Source organism: Pleurodeles waltl, chromosome 2_2 (genome assembly GCF_031143425.1).
Source record: "Pleurodeles waltl isolate 20211129_DDA chromosome 2_2, aPleWal1.hap1.20221129, whole genome shotgun sequence".
NCBI lineage: Eukaryota > Metazoa > Chordata > Amphibia > Caudata > Salamandridae > Pleurodeles > Pleurodeles waltl.
In genome coordinates, this window is record NC_090439.1 from 142,252,827 (window position 1) to 142,270,870 (window position 18,044).

Below are 18,044 nucleotides of genomic sequence, written 5' to 3' on the forward strand. Positions count from 1 at the left end.
CAAAAGAGAATCACAATTTGTCCCACTTATGCGTAGCTCTCAATATGCAGCATATATTTTGGAATGTCCAATGCCCTCTGAGGTATGTAGGCAATACCCCCTGCATGGTAAAGAAAAAAGTGGTGGAACATATGAGAGCCATCACAAATAATTATTCATACTACCCATTAGCTAGACATTTTAAGGAGATGCATAATATGAACAGTTCTCCCCTCTCTTTTTTTGCAATAGAACAAGTACCGAACAGTGTGAGAGGAGGGGGCAGAATATGGAGACTCCACAAATGGGAATCTAAGGCCCATATTTATACTTTTTGGCGCAAAACTGCGCTAACGCAGTTTAGCGCCAAAAAAATTAGCGTCGGCTAACGCCATTCTGAAGCGCCATGCGGGCGCCGTATTTATTGAATGGCGTTAGCCGACCGGCGCTGCCTGGTGTGCGTGAAAAAAAACCACGTACACCAGGCAGCGCCGGCGTAGGGAAAAATGGCGTTTGGGCGTCCAAAAATGGGGCAAGTCAGGCTGAGGCAAAAAAAACGTCTTAACCCGATTTGCGCCATTTGTTTTGGGCGCCCAGACGCCATTAACATGACTCCTGTCTTAGCAAAGACAGGAGTCATGCCCCCTTGCCCAATGGCCATGCCCAGGAGACTTCTGTCCCCTGGGCATGGTCATTGGGCATAGTGGCACGTAGGGGGGCACAAATCAGGCCCCCCTATGCCAATTTTTTTTCTTTTTTTAAATACTTACCACAACTTACCTTCTCTTCCCTGGGGTGGGTCCCTCCATCCTTGGGTGTTCTCCTGGGGTGGGCAAGGGTGGCAGGGGGTGTCCCTGGGGGCTTGGGAGGGCACCTCTGGGCTCATTCTGAGCCCACAGGTCCCTTAACGCCTGCCCTGACCCAGGCGCTAAAATCTGGCGCAAATGCAGATTTTTTAGTCCCGCCCACTCCCGGGCGTCATTTTTGCCCGGGAGTATAAATCCGACGCAATAGCATCGCAGTCATTTTTTTAGACGGGAACGCCTACCTTGCATATCATTAACGCAAGGAAGGTGTTCACGCAAAAAAATGACGCTAACTCCATGAACTTTGGCGCTAGACGCGTCTAACGCGAAAGTGTAAATATGGAGTTAGTTTTGCGTCGAATTTGCGTAGAAAAAAACGACGCAAATTCGGCGCAAACGGAGTATAAATATGCCCCAAAGTTTATACTTGAGTTGGAAACTCAGGTCCAGGGGGCCTGAACTCTGAAGAGGAGCTAGCTGTACATTTACATGAAAACTGAGTCCATTTTGCTACTTTGTCTTGTGTGAATAATCATGTAAGTATGCTTTTAACTCTTGTTTTTTCTGTTGATTTGAGTGAATGCTAAGCATTGGATCTTAACCCAATGTTTGTTTGCTTTATCTGAGAAGGAAAGGAAGGGGCCCGAAAGAATACACAAAGAATTTTGCAGGAGGGTCCCCTACCATTTTCCCATTTTCTTCATGTTCTCTTGGGAAAATTACGTGCAGATACGTTTTTTTTTCTTATTTATGATCTGCTGTATTGGGTTTGGAATTTTGTACAATTCAAGTACTAACTTTTCTATGTTTTGTTTAATGCAACATAATATATGCACTAATATTTGACAGTTATTTGTGGATGTGCTGGTACTAATCTTGGGTTCCTAACTTGTAAAGTATATATATATATATATATATATATATATATATATATATATATAAATATATATATATATATATATATATATAAATATATACACTCCAACACGATGAAGTTTCACTCGTCATATGGCTGCACCACAGTTAAAATCCCCAGCTTCAATCAGGCAACACGAAGAAAAGCCAATATTTATATTCTGCAATAGTCGTATTGTTTATTGAAAATAAAGTGCTGCTCCCAGACAAACTAGAGTGTCAACGCATTTCGTCTGACACCTTCTACAATATATATATATATATATATATATATATATATATATATATATATATATCACCTGGTTGACCACTGGGTCTGGGTCTGACGTTTCCTGATACCCACAAAATGGGACTGCTGACCAGATAAGCATCATGATGAGTGTCCAGATCTGATTTGTGATTTGTTTACAAGATTTACAGCTGTTCCTTATTTTTTCTGAACTATCTAATTAGGTTCTGTGAGAAAACAGGGGTGATTGCACAGGCACCCTAACTTTTTATCCAGATTTTTCACTTTTTGCTGGTGTTTTCCTGACTCTGATGGTGTCCTGGGTACTGCTAACCAGTCCCAGGGCCTGTTCTCTGTGTAAAATCAGGATGCAAATTAGGTTAATTATATTTGGCTATGTCGACCTACCTATAAGTCTCTAGTACATGGTAGGGCAGGTAGGTTTAGCAACCCCAGCATAGGTAGTGCACCCATAGGTGCACTGCTGAGGTGCCCAGGGTCATTTTAAAGGCAGGCCTGACTTGCTAGCTGCTTTTAAGTTAAGGTTAAATGCAAATTTGCTTGGAATTAAAAGTACTACCAAAGTCTTATACTACCTTATTTTTACATATATCACCCCTAAGGTGTGCCCTTTGTGCCCCTGGGGTTGAGTGCCATGTAACTATAAGCAGGGACCTTATAAAAATAGGTTTATAAGCCCTGGTAAGGTAAAACAGCCAAATGTGTTTTTCCCTCACTGAAGTGAATGGCCTCCATAGGTTAAAATGGGGAGACTTTATTTTAATTAACAAAGTCCCCTCAAGTGTCAGGTGCCTCGAGTTTGGTATCAAATTTTTATAATAAATCCCACAACTTACAATTGTTGTATTTAATAGAACCAGTTCAGGTAAAGAGTTTTATCCTCTACCTAAAAGTTGCCAACTTTGGCTCTGTAGTGCCCTTTTCTGATTGGCCGGCCTCTGGAAGCTTGGTCAGGCTGCCTTGATGAGGTGTGAAGTGGCCTGGGCTGAACCCAAAGGGTATGCCTGCCGAAGGCCAACTACCTCAGTAGATGGGGAAGCAGGAAGGGCTGCCAAACTGGTCTTCAAAGTCAGGGAAGGACATTTGGAGCAACCCAGCATTTTCCTCACACCCTGCAACCCCATACAATTAGGTGCCCCACCTGCACCTGGACATTGCGATCTGAAGGACCACACCAGCTGCACACTTGGGCTTCACCACCAGAAGGACTTTGCCTGGCTTCAACTGCTCAAGGAGGGATTCCCTGTTTGCTACAGGTGAAAGCTTGCTAACCAGAGACCCCTGCATCAAATCCTGAGGAAACCGACAAGCTGACCACTGTCCAGTGCACAATTTGAAGTTTGAACCAGGTGCATTCTGGGTGTTGTAGTCTGCACCCTCAACGAGCAAATCAGATCTTCTGGAACCTTGTGGATCAAGATGGAGGCATTTATAGAAGACTGGAGTACTCTTTGGAAAAAGCATCACAGAGGAACCGACCTGCCGCAGCAGCTCTAGCCGGCTTGCCTCAACCGCGACCCGGCCTGACTTGCAGGTTCATCCCCTGAAGAAATTCCCCCAAAAAATGACTAAGACCCATATTTATAATTTTTCTTGTGCCACATTCGCTTCATTTTTTTATGCAAAAGCAGCGCAAACTAATATAATTGTATTTTGTAAGTTTGCGTCACTTTTGTAAAATGCAAATGCAGCACAAAATAATTATAAATATGGGCCTAAGTTTGAACGTAGAAAGTTGACCGGGACCTCCCAAGCAGTGTATTTGAAGAGGTCTCCAGGGACGTCGGATCAAGATTGAGGTTCAGCCCAATGAAGGAGTTTCATCTAGAATAATCATCTAAGTCCGAACATAGAAATCTTCACTGGGGGCTCCCGCAAAGTGTATCCTAGGAAGGGCACCAGCGAGGTCGGATCGGACTGGCGACTTCGTCACGCTGAAGAAAATATTGAAATAAAAGACTAAGGGCCTGATTTATACTTTTTCAGTGCGGCATTTGTGTAATTTTTTTTAAAGCAAAAAGCAGCACAAATTTACTAAATATAATTGAATTTTGTAAGTTTGCACTGCTTTTGTGTCAAAAAATTTCTCAAATGCGACGCTAAAAAAGTATAAATATGGGCTTAAGTTTGAGCGGGAATTTTTGACCGAGGACTCCCACTTGCTGTAGCTGAGCAGGACTTGATCACAGTTGGCCTTAAACTTTGACTTTGCTCCGGTCAAGGTGCGACCAGATGACCAGATTTGCACTTTTTGTTTCTAGGTGCTCAAAAACACTAAGGGGGTCATTACGACCCCGGCGGTCAGTGTAATACTGGAGGTATTACCACCAACAGACTGGTGGAACATACCTTCAATATCATGACATTGGCAGTGGCCAAACCGGTAAGTCAACATACCGACCACCACGGTGGTAACGACCGCCGGGCTGGAGACTACAGTCTCCAGCCCGGCGGCCGTCACTAGGCTGCCCATGGCATTTTGACCCCGCATACTGCCATGGTTTCCATGGTTTCTGTACCGCCACGGAAACCATAGCGGTAGGCACTATCAGTGCCAAGGAATTCCTTCACTGGCACTGATAGGGGTCTTCACCCCTCCTCCCCCTCCCCAGAGTCCTCCCTCATCCTCCCCCTTCCCCTCCCACCACCCACATATACACAAACACACGCACATACATTCACACCCATACACACATGCATATACACATTCACCCAGGCATGCATACAAACAAACACACTCACAGCAAAACTCACGAACATACATACAGGCGCACACCCAATCACACAAGACAACATGCAGGTAAACACACACACCCACCACTTATGCACACATGCATTACACACGCTTGCAGGCATTCAAACACAGTCACTCACAACCACACACCCCTCATCACCCTCTCCTGTCGGAGAACCCAACTTCCCTGCTTGCAGGGGGTCAGGGGGTTCTCCGGCAGGAGACTGGACACGGCGCTGCTGCCAGCAGCAGCTTCCATCAGCAAAACACCACCAGACCGTATCATGGAACATGATACGGTAGGCGGTGTTTTGCGGGCGTGGCGTTGCTGCTGGCAGCAGTGCCACCTTACCACCATACTCCGCCATGACCGTAGCTGGAATTCCGCCAGCCTTTTGGCGGAAATCTGGCTTCGGTCATAATGCCATGGACAGTCGGCAGCCACAGTGACAGTATTGTGGCGGCCGTCGCCGTGGCGTTAGGCGGAATTTGCCGCCAGTCTTATAATGAGGGCCTAATTCTTTCAAAATTCATGTCTTCGGTTTCCCTTATCCGATTTTATTCATTTCGGTGTCATTTTAAAGATACAAATATATTCTGTTTGTATACATTAGTGTTGGATTTTTATTGTGTTTTACTTGTAGGAGGCTGGCATGGTTTCTAGTGGGTACCAAAAGTACTTACACATTATACCAGGTCCAAGTATCTCTTATTAGTGAAATGTAGTCAGTGTCTAGAAGCCAGGCTGTCTAGAGGTAGCTGTAGGCAGAGCAGCCAAGGCTGAACTAGGAGACCTGCCAAGCTCTTGCGATACCACCGTAGTCACACAATACGTACACACGAAAGACAATACTCAGTGTTACAAAAATAAAGGTACTTTATTTCAGTGACACAATGCCAAAAATACTTTGGAGACTATACTCACTTAGGAAGGAAGTAAATTGCACAATATATACACTAGTAGCAAAAACTGTTAAGTACACAGTAGAAAAACAGTGCAAATAGTGAAAATCACAATGGGTTGCAATGGGCCTAGGGGGAACACAAACCATATACTAAAATAGTGGAATGCGAAAGTCAGTTTCCCAACTAGGCATGTGTAGTTTGTAGAAGGGTGCTGGGGGTGTAAGAAAACACCAAAGATAGGTAAAATACCCCGACCCAGAGCCCAGAAAAGCAGGAGTAAAACACAACAAGTTTCCTGAAACACACCAGAAGTCATGATAGAAGATGATGCAAGAGCCAGAAGAAACTGCAAGACACCAATGATGGATTCCTGGACCTGAAGACCTGTGGAAGAAGGGGACCAAGTCCAAGAAGCACCGAAGAGTCCAGGGAGAACAGGAGCCCCTGCTAACCCAGATGAAGGTGCAAAAGTAGAACCACAGGTGAGAAATCAAAGTCATTACTGCACCAAAGAAGACAGATGCAGGTTCCTGATTGGTGTGTAAGATGCCCCACCCCGGATGGATGAATGCAGTCTGGTTTGTGTCGCTGGATTCCACCAACAAACCTTTCAACATGCAAAGCTTGTGGTTAGCGGGAAAGGGCAGTGCCCGGGACCAGGAGGAACCTGGTGGCCTCTACCCTGGAGGGAGAGACATGGGTGCGCTCAGCAACTCAGAGAGCCTGTAGGAGACAAGGCAGCATGCACAGGAGTCCCACAGCACGGGGATAAAGGAGGTGCAAATGGAGGTCCATGCAGCACGACACATAGGATTCCCACTCCACCAGAGAACTATAAATAACGTGAGCTATGTGTTCAACAGTTCCACATCCCATCGGACATAGAGCATTGTCAGAAACAGAGTTTGTCCATTTGCAAGTAAAAGAACAAAGTGTTAAGGTTCCCAGCCGAAATCTAATGTAAAGTGCACGTGATAAGGGAGAAACAATCAAGTCCATAAAATGCTCAAATTCATAATTACATTTCAAGGATAAAAAACTGTCAGTTAAACTAAGCGAGGGGACCTCCACTAGTTTTTTCACTTGGACACTCAGCCAGTATGCATCCTTCAGAATCTGTGCAGCATTTTTAGGGAGGTGAAAGGGTTCTAACCAAAAATCCCCCAATCCAAGATTTAAAAAGGTTTCTCTGACATAACTGCACCACCTGACTTTCTTTAGGGCTTGCGTACTCATCAGGGCACTAAGACCAGCTCTAAATGGGCCAAAAGTGTCCAAGGACCACGTCCTGGTCCAGTGCATCAATGGCCTTAGGGCAGCAATATGCGAAATAGGGTGGAGATTCCAATCCAGCCTAATAGGCAGGGTAGGGGAGCTTGCCTGTATTTTTAATAGCGCTTTCAAAAATACATTTTTGGCTCTCTTCAGATCATTCAGGTTACAGTAACCCCATAGCTCTGAACCATATAATACTCCTCCCCTTGCCTGGGCTTTGTATATTTCTGTCGCAGAAATGATTGAGAAGCTGGGGGATTTGGCAGCATATCTTAGAATACACCCAGATTTTTGTTTCAAACTCATAACAGACTTCGATAGATGTGCCTGCTATTCATGGGAATCCTCCAATATAATCTTGTTCGTTGTAGGCACCTTTAAGACTTTTGTATTGAAAGTTCTCATTATTTACTCATTCACTATGTTTTTCATCATTTTTTGCCTTTATATAACCTTATTCAATAAAATGAAGCCGACGATTTTGTACATACGAGTGATTTTTAACCTCACTCTCTACATTCCACGAGCTTTGGATATTGTGCAGCCTTTTGGTGTTTGATTCAGTTGCACCGCTTTTTTGTTAATTATATATATATGTATATATATATATATATATGTATATATATATATATATACATATATATATATGTATATATATATGTGTATATATATATATATATAGATATATTTATATATACACACACACGCATATGTGTGTGTGTGTGTATATATATATACATATGTACTCTCAGGAGGTCAAAAGAGAAGTAAGTTTATTCAGCACAACGCGTTTCGGCTGACTAGCAGCCTTGCACATGACCAAGGCTGCTAGTCAGCCGAAACACGTTGTGCTGAATAAACTTACTTCTCTTTTGACCTACTGAGGGTGCTGCTGTTATATAATAATTTATATGATAATTTTGTGGTTGAAAAGATTAACCGGAGTGCTCTGCCGGTCTTTTTGCTGCACCACCCCTCTTGGGCCACTTGGAGCTCTTCTGTGAGCACATGTATGGAAAAACATATATACATATGTATATATATACATGCATTATTTAATTACACATTAATACTATGAATGTTTATTTATTTCTTAATTAACTTCCCACTCTATACCCCAACAAACAGAGTAAACCGCAACCAAAATATAACTCAATTAATTAGGTATTACATAATGCACATAATTGATAATCAATTAATTTCTTAATAATACATTAATAATTAAGTATTTAATTATTCCAACCGTATACCCCTTCAAACCTAGTAGCCTACACCTACAAAATACGAATTTTAATCAATTTACATAATGAATAATCAATTAAATAATTAATAATACATTCCAAATAATTGGAATTTAATTATTATGTAATTAACTTACCATCAAATACTCCTAGAAACATAGCAATCACAACTAAAATATAGGTAAATGAAATCGGTATAACTTGTGATAAATAATTTATATCAATTACATATCTAATTAAATGTTTTTATGATATGATATTCACCTTAATAGTGCCAATTGAAAATCATACAGTTGTAAGCCCTTTAATGCCTTTTTGAAGTGTCATGATCCCAATTGTGATCAGGGCCTTAGTCATGCCTTATCTATCCCCCTTATGAGTGATATCAGAGGTGTTGTTATTTTCATTTCATCACAGTACCAGTTTAACTCATGTTATGCGTTTGAAATCTTGTGTAACTTGGCAACTCAGTTATTAGCATAATAGCAATGTTTAAAGAAGCAGATCTAGTTACCACAGTACTTTCAAAATGCAGGCAGCTTGCAATTAATCTCTTGCATCACACTGTCTTGCAAAAAGACACGAGTCATCCCAAAGAAGGTCACACATGTTTTTTTCTGTTTACTTTGGGGTATTGATAAGCACTGATTAATCACACTTATCTAAATCCATCAATAATATTCAAATCAATCATGTGATTGAAAAAATAGAGAAAAGGTTGTTTTCAATCTGTGTTTTCTCAGTCAGAATCTAAAGTTGGTGTCCTAATGACTTTCGGACAATTGAGAACTATAATCTGATTGCAAGTGCATATTTGCATATGAACCTTAAACCACTGAAAAATGTGAAGGAATTTTGTTGTTATTAAGCCAGTTATTTTTTCTCAGTGGAAGTGTTTGTACATGATATTTCCAGGTCCTGATAATTCTTGACTAACACTGGGAATGTTTCTAGTGTGAATTATTTATATGTTGATTTGACATTAGTAATTGCCAAAGATCTATTGAGTTTTTCCTGTTTTAAAGTGTGGTTTCATTACAGGGAAGTCCGAGTCCAGATCCTTCGATCTGAATAATCCTTTTTGCCAGTATCCTGAATCCAGAACTAAAATCCAGATATTCTTGAACATAGCAGTGCCCAGAGTAAGGAAATTTGAATACACAGTAGACCTGGTTTTGCTCTCTTTTTTTCTCATCCCAACCCCCTTCCCCTTGTAAACTCCTAGGGTTGCAGCGTGCCCTTCATTGCTGCCCTGTCTGTTGTCAATGAGATTCAGGTATTATCATCTCCCCATCGAAACCACCAGGAGTTCATCTGAGTGGTCCACAACATGGAGTGCTTTGATTTCACGTACTGTAATTTTTCAATTTGTGATTACAATGTTAGAAAACTATATATTTTTGTTTTCAGTATTTCCTGTACTATCAATTTACATACATTTTAAAACACCCGGAAAGTAAAATGTCATATTTTCAGATGGCCGAAAGGTGACTGTGAATACGATAAGTGTAAATGACCGCGTTGGAAGGTTGATATAAAAAATATAGGTGGTCATTATAACATTGGTGGTAAATGCTGCTTACCGCCATGCAGAAGACCACCAACACACCGCCGCGGAAATCCGTCACAGCTATTATGACCCACAGCTCGGAATCCGCCAAAATTCAGAAACCCACACAAGTCCGCCACACCAAAGGTCAGTGATAAACTGGCGAAAACAAAACTCCACCATCACGCCAACCGAAATACGCCCACACTATCACGACACACAAATCCATGCGGCGGTCTTTCAACCACAGTATTCCATTGGCGGTACACACCGCTGCGCTCAAAATACACACACACTTACAAAACACTACCACATTGGACAATTCAAAATACACACACCTGATACACATACACACACCACTCCCACACACCCATTACAATATAAAACACATACCCACATCGCCCACAACCCCCTACGATCACAGTTACAGAGAGAAGGCCAGAGAGAGACACCACAAACAACTACCAAGCATCCACAGGCACACAATACCATCACCCACATAACTTCCACGCACCTCACACAACACACCACTTAATATCACCCCACTTATCACTACACACACCACCCCACACATCACCCACACCACCCCATGGCACGGCAAAGACACCCCAAGTTCTCTGAGGAGGAGCTCAGGTTCATGGTGGAGGAAATCATCCGGGTAGAGTCACAGCTATTCGGATTACAGGTGCTCACACCTTCATAGTTAGGAAGATGGAGCTATGGCGCAGAATAGTAGACAGGGTTAATGCAGTGGGACAGCACCCAAGAAATAGGGATGACATCAGGAAGAGGTGGAACGACCTACTGGGGAAGGTGCGTTCTCTGGTCTCAAGACACCACCTTGCGGTTCAGCGGACTGGCGGCGGACCCCCACCTCCTCCCCCACAACTAACAACATGGGAGGAGCAGGTCTTGGCGATTCTGCATCCTGAGGGCCTCACAGGAGTAGATGGAGGAATGGACTCTGGTAAGTAAAATCTTAACTATTACATCCCCACCCTACCTGCATGCCATCACATACCGCCACCCTCACCCTCACCCCCATCACTCCAACTCCTCACAAATGTCCCAATATCACAAACAATCCATCCCAACACCAATCCCTGCATGCAACAACAAAGCATGGACACCCATCACCAAAGCATGGCCACTGCACATACCCATACACCTCCCTAAATCACCATCACACAAGGACCCTTACAGGAATGCAAGCACTGGGGTACACGGTCACCCACCTATTGCACACCATGGCACACACAGATGTAATTGCACACCATGGCACACACAGATGTAATAAACATCCTTTTATACCCCTGCAGGACCAATACCCAACATCACCGGACAGGAGGGTCCACACATGTCCGCACCACCAACAGAAGAAGCCCACAGTGATGACAGCAGCTCTGTCCAACTGGATCTAGATGACCAGCCCGGCCCATCGGGGACCTCGGGACAGTCGGTTCCCCTCACACAGTCACAGGCCACTACAGAGCTTCCCCCCTCTGGAAACACCAGCACAGCACCCACAGAGCGGGCCCATACCTCTGTCCCCAGGACACGTCAATCTGCAGTGTGTCCACCACTACAGGGAACCCAGGCTAACCCACCACCCCAACAACAACAGGGACCTGAGGGCAGTGGTAGTGGGCACACGGTCCAGGGGACGGAGGCCCAGGAACACAGGGGAACTGGGAGGGCTGCTGTGTGACAGGGGGAGGACAGATCAAGGGAACCCACTCTCCACGAGGCCCTCTCCAACATCATGGGAGCCTACCACCACTCCCAAGAGACGAGGGCAACGGATGTCACACTGTGGGCCTACATCTGTGAAATCGTAATGGAAAGTGACACCTCAGTGACCACACACTGGGTGAAAACGACAGACAGTAGAGAGGTAGAAGTGTTAAAGTACATGTAGTAGGCAGGTTTGTATTCTTACCTGTGTCTCACTTGAAATATTGCAGGGTCACTGAGTTCCTGTTGTCGATGTCCTCTTCTTCTGCTTCCTCGTCTTCACTGGCCACAGGCTCCACAGCTGCAACAACACCGCCATCTGGACCATCCTCCTGCAGAAATGTCACCTGTCATTGCAAAGCTAGGTTGTGAAGCATCCATCAGGCCACGATGATCTGGCACACCTTCATTGGTGAGTAGAATAGGGATCCACTTGTCATATGGAGGCACCTGAACCTGGCCTTCAGGAGGCCAAAGGTCCGCTCTATTATCCGCTGAGTTTGCCCATGGGCCTCATTGTAGCATTCTTCTGCCCTTGTCCTGGGATTCCTCACTGGGGTCAGTAGCCATGACAGGTTGGGGTAACCAGAGTCACCTGCAAATGGCGAGGGACAACTGTTAGACACGCACTAACCTGGAAGGATATCCCCAGACCCATACATAGGCTGAGACATCCCTGATGCTATGGCCACTGTAGTTTGAAAAGACCCACTTGGAAGGAAATGGAGTACTGACATCACCTGCACTTGAGGGGGGATTCCTGAAGGATGGTGGATAGCTGACATCAAGTCTGGCTCCACCTGGGCTCACAGTTCCATGATTGTGGCACGATCAAGCCTGTAGGTGATGATCACATGTCTTTTCTCCATTGTCGACAGGTCCACCAGCGGTCTGTACACCGGAGGATGCCGCCATCTCCTCACATGTCCCAGCCGACGGTGCATATGAAGGACAACAGCGAGCACAGAGTCAACCAACTCAGAGGTACGTACCCACAGCTTACACAGAACATGAATCATAATCCGAAATTTGGCCTGTATGAGTGTTGAGGCAAGGCCTAGGTATGTGTGATGCAGTTTAAAATTAAGCCATGAAATGGCGGCTGCCTGACCTGTAAAGTGGGACAATGGGATGTGAGGTAACTGCGCTGGCGTTGTACACCGTTGCAGTAGGCGGTCGAAGACCACGGTGCAATTCTGCATTGGTTAACATTAGACCCTTTGGGTCCCAGGAGCCAATTACGATGTACGCCGGCGGTGACGGTACGCACTGCTGCGGACATGACTGCCATTTTCTATCTGTGCAATCACTCGATACCTGATCTGCGACAGGAGAGGACCTACACTGCAAGTGCTGCTGTGACCTCGGTCTGGAAGATACAATGGCTCATGCGTCTGGGGAAAGGGCCCCTGCCTTCACATCGGAGGAGTTGGAGAAACCCGTGGATGGGGTCCTCCCCCAGTACACGCTACTCTACGGTCCTCCAGACAAACAGGTAAGTCCTCTTCGAGCATGCTGTATGGGCTATGCCTGTGTGGAGTGGAGCCCAGCTGTCCAGGAGGTGACCTCCATCATCCCCGCTGCCCAGGAGGCGACCGCCATCATCCCCGCTGCCCAGGAGCCGACCGCCATCATCCCCGCTGCCTAGGAGGCCACCGCCACCAGCCCTGCTGCCCAAGAGGCCAACGCCACCAGCCCAGCTGCCCTGGAGGCCACCGCCAGCACCAGCCCCGCTGGGCCATGAAGGACTGCCAGCACCAGCCCCACTGGGCCATGAAGGACCGCCATCAGCTGATTCACTGCAAAGGACCCTGCCGCCACAAGCACAGCTGAACAGTTCATCGCCGCAACAAGCACCGCTGAATAGGGCACCCCCACCACAAGCACCGCTGAACAGGGCTCTGCCGCCACAAGCACTGCTGAACAGGACACCGCCACAACAAGCACCGCCAAGGGCACTGATGCTACTGAGTCCGTCACTAGCAGGATGAAGCAGTCTGGGCACATAGCCCCCTCCAGAACCAGTGGAGTATCACATCCACTACCTCAGTCTTTGGCAGGATGAAGCACTCTGGGCACAAAGCCTCCTCCAGAACCAGTGGAGAAAGGGATCCACTTGAGAGACTGTGGCTTTGCACTCCCCAGGATGGAACAGTGGGCAACCCACCCACTGTAGAGACTTGAGAGACTGTGGCTTTGCACTCCGCAGGATGGAACAGTGGGCAAACCACCCACTAGTTCTGGCATTGGCTCACCAACAGAACACATTGACTCTTTCCTCCAGCCTTTGGTACACAACCTACCTTCATACATTCAGGACACCAGGGATTTGTTATGTCAACTGGAAGACATTGAATGGACGGATGAGTGTATGTTTGTCAGCTTTGATGTAAGTTTTCTTTACACTTCTATTCCCCTAGAGATGGGTCTAGAGATGCTCTCAGCAACTCTCGCTGATCGCGATGCTACACTATACGAACACAACCTCATGCTTCTTGACTTAACACGTCTAGTACTTGAGAATAACGTATTCCTACACGAAGGGAGCTGGTACCAACAGCACCAGGGAGTAGCTATGGGAGCCAAATTCTCTCCCTCATATGCGAATCCCTATATGGGACAATTTGAGAAGTTACACCTGTGGTCTAGTTGCCCTACACATATCACCCAACACATATTGTATTGGGGGAGGTATATTGATTATATATTGGCTATCTGGACTGGCAACAGTGTGGAACTCAATGCACTCATACACTATTTAAATTCCAACAAATATAATCTAGTGTTCACTCACAGGGTGGATTGTGCCCAAATCGAGTTTCTGGACTAGCTTTTGTACATTACTGATAACAAGATTACTTCCAGATTGTACAGGAAACCGATGGCCTGTAACTCTATTCTTCATGCGCAGAGCGCACATCCCCTAACACAAATCAGGGCCATTCCCTATGGGGAAATGGTAAGAGTATGGTGCAATTGCAGTGATACTGGGATTTTCAAACAGGAGCTTGAAAACTTGGCACAACGTTTCCGGGATAGGGGTTACACAGAGGAACTCATCTCGGCGGCTAGTAGACGTCTATCCTCTAAAGATCAACAATCTTTATTGATTAGAAGCCACAAAAAACCTTGCGTCAACGGGTCTAAAAAGAGGCCTGTCTCCTTTATCACCCAATATAGCCCTGCCAGCAAGACAGTTCTTCGCATTCTCAAACAGCATTGGCACTTGTTGCTTTTGGACTCTAGACGGAGGGACTCCTTTGGCAGTTCGCCAACTATTACACATAGTAGGGGTCGTACTCTTAGGAATATGTTGTGTCCGAGTTTTCTTGCTCCTCCCCCACAGATACATCCATCATCTTGGATTCCTGGTAAACCTAAAGGTTTTTTCAAATGTGGCTGCTGTGTATCCTGTCAACTAGCCCTTAACAAAACTGTATCCTTCTCTTACAACACAAACAAGATTTACCACATCAAAGAGTTTATGAATTGCAATACCAGATATACAGTTTATTGTGTTATTTGTGTATGCGGTTTGATCTATGTGGGGAGTACAATACGTCCACTGAAAGAACGCATCCAGGAACACGTTCGAGCCATCAGGAATTACAATACAACTTATCCCCTTGCTGTTCACTTCAACTCACAGCATGGGGAAAAAGATCTTCTGAATATAAGATTTCATGGTATTACCCAGGTATCCAACTCACCCAGATGGGGTGACAGAACAAAAGACCTTCACAAATGTGAGGCGAAATGGATCCTGAAACTTCGCGCAGTTGAACAAGGGCTCAATCTGACAGTGAATTACATGTTTTTCTTACGTGAATGATATATCCCCTTTTTTCAACTGTCATGTCTTGGGTTCTTTCATCAGTGTTTTAATGTCACATCTTTCTGTCATGTCTATGTATTAGTGAACAACCAGCAATTTACTATACGTTTACTTGTGACGCTTACTGTGGGGCTTGTAGCCCATGTATACCATTGGTGTTTTCCCTATGTTGTCCTCCACCTGTTGACTTTTCAGATTATTACTCTGTATTATGTATTGACCACCGTTTCACAGGACTCATTCGTGTGTCCTGAATGGAGGATGCATGACGTAGGTCACACTAGCCGTGTCACTCCTTGTCAACTAATTTTGTTTCTCTATTAATTTCTGCTTGATTCAAATTGTTTCTAACTGTTGCTGTTGATTATTACTCTGTATCATGTATTGACCAGCGTTTCACTGGACTGATACGTGTGCCCTGAATGGAGGATGCATGACCTAGGTCACACTGGCCGTGTCCCTCCTTGTTAACTAATTGTGTTTCTCTATTGACTACTTCTTGATTCACATTGTTTCTCGCTTTTGCTGATGATTATGACCATCTCTGTACTCATAATACTTTATTGATTCTTGTCTCTTGATATCTCATTCCTCTCTACGCCTTGTACATAATAGGTCTTAAATATAACCTTCTTGGTTGCATCTGGCCCCATCACTGTTTTCTTACATAACTAATGTACGGAGAGAACTACTGACCTTCGTCTACTATGATCGGACTTTGGGCCTTTCTACTCACTGGCATGACTCGCTCACCCTCCCGTTCTCCTATATACTATGCGTTTTCGCTCCGCAATTCCAAGATGGCCGCTGTATTTCTTCATTAAGTAGGGAGCCTTTACGGACTTTCTCGGTTAGCGTTGACTCCTTCTTTGTTTACTATTCGCATTTATAACTAGCTACAAGCGCCGCATTTTTTGTCTTGAATACCCGTTTCTTGTACCGGCCGTACCACCGCTCCAGCTCTACATTTAGACATGGTTAGCTCTTGTCTCCCACCATCTTCAAGCTACGCTACCCTCCCTGTTCCCTATTTACTACGTTCTTTTCGCTTCGCCATTCTAAGATGGCCGCTGCTTCTTCTCACCAACCAGGGAGCATTTACAGACGTTCTCTGCCAAGCGCTTAGTCCATTGTTTATGTCTAACATTGGAATTTTAAAAGAGTAACAAGCGCCGGGCTCCTTGACTTAAATACCCGCTACTGTGCCGGCCACACAACCGCTCCGGCTCTTCATTTAGATACGGTAAGATCTTACCCTTTTCATCTCTCACCTTTGTCACGCTACGGTGAGCGTCGATTGCTGGTTTCAGCTTGGGATTCCTAAGAGCGGACTCTGGTATACTTTATTTTTCTGGCTTCTGCATCACGCTGCTTATTTACTCACCGATTCCAAGTGATTGCTTTACGAATCTGATTGATATTGCTACAAGTCATTGGACCTTTGGTCATATTGCTTACATTAGGTTTGTTGACCTGGGACTCCTTCCCCCCACCTTCTGTTGAAATTTGCTACCAATCTTTGCAGTGCTTACTTTCATATTGATAAATAGGTTGCCTTCGACATATAGGGGCTTCTTTGGACCAGTTTTGGTCTGTGAGTGCATCGCACTCTATTTACCTTTCGAAGTCAACTACTATTCTGGTGAGAAACCCTCCGCTTCTAATCTTTTCTCATTGATGTGACATACCCCTTCTTTCCGTCCCTACTTTTTTCTCATCTCTATGCAGGTTTCTTGATATAAGGCTTACCAGGGCCTTCCCCATTCTCCTTGGTCAACACTGGGACCCTTAGCACCCGATGCTCTGGAGATACTACCTCAAAATAACACTCAACCTTGCAAGTTATTGTAACACAGGGTAATACATGATTTTTTCTTCTTGCCATGTTTCTTATTCTTTAAGGTGGCCACTCACTGCCATTGGTCTATCTTTTCCAGATTTCTACCTACTTGCCTTACAGCAGGTTCTCCAGGTTTGTCTAGCTGGCCGGACGGCCTAGGTACGATTGTATTATTTAGATTTTTTCACTTTTTACTTAATTTTTATTTTATAACTATATTCTTTAATTCTTATACAGGCCCATTTTGACTACTTGGAACATTTCCTTTACTTGCTTAGCACTTAGATTGTGGATACTCTACTTATGCCCCTTTGACTTTCCTACTTGAGGTGTCCTTCCAATTGCACAATTAACCAGGGTTCTTTCCTATTGTTTACATTGCCATGCCCACATCTCTCTCTCTCCACTCACTTGGGTTGCACACTTCTTGCTGCCTTCCTTTTGCATGAACAGGTACTAGTTTACTATCTGACACAATTTGTGTCTTGTCAAATTCTAGGTATCATTACAAACAAGTTTGCTTTTATCATTGTTTTGCAGCCTTGATGAAGTCACCTGAGTGACAAAACACACGTTGGCTGTATTTTGAAGAATGCACAATCTTTAGGCAAACTGTGCCTACAATTAAAGACACTCCCACTAAGGAATTTGGGGGCATATTTATACTCCGTTTGCGCCGAATTTGCGTCGTTTTTTTCGACGCAAATTCGGCGCAAAACTAACGTCATATTTATACTTTGGCGTTAGACGCGTCTAGCGCCAAAGTATGAGGAAAGAGCGTCATTTTTTTGCGTGAACGCCTTCCTTGCGTTAATGAGATGCAAGGTAGGCGTTCCCGTCTAAAAAAATGACTGCAACGCAAATGCGTTGTATTTATACTCCCAGGCAAAAATCACGCCCGGGAGTGGGCGGGGCAAAAAACCCCGCATTTGCGCCGGATTTTAGCGCCTGGGTCAGGGCAGGCGTTAAGGGACCTGTGG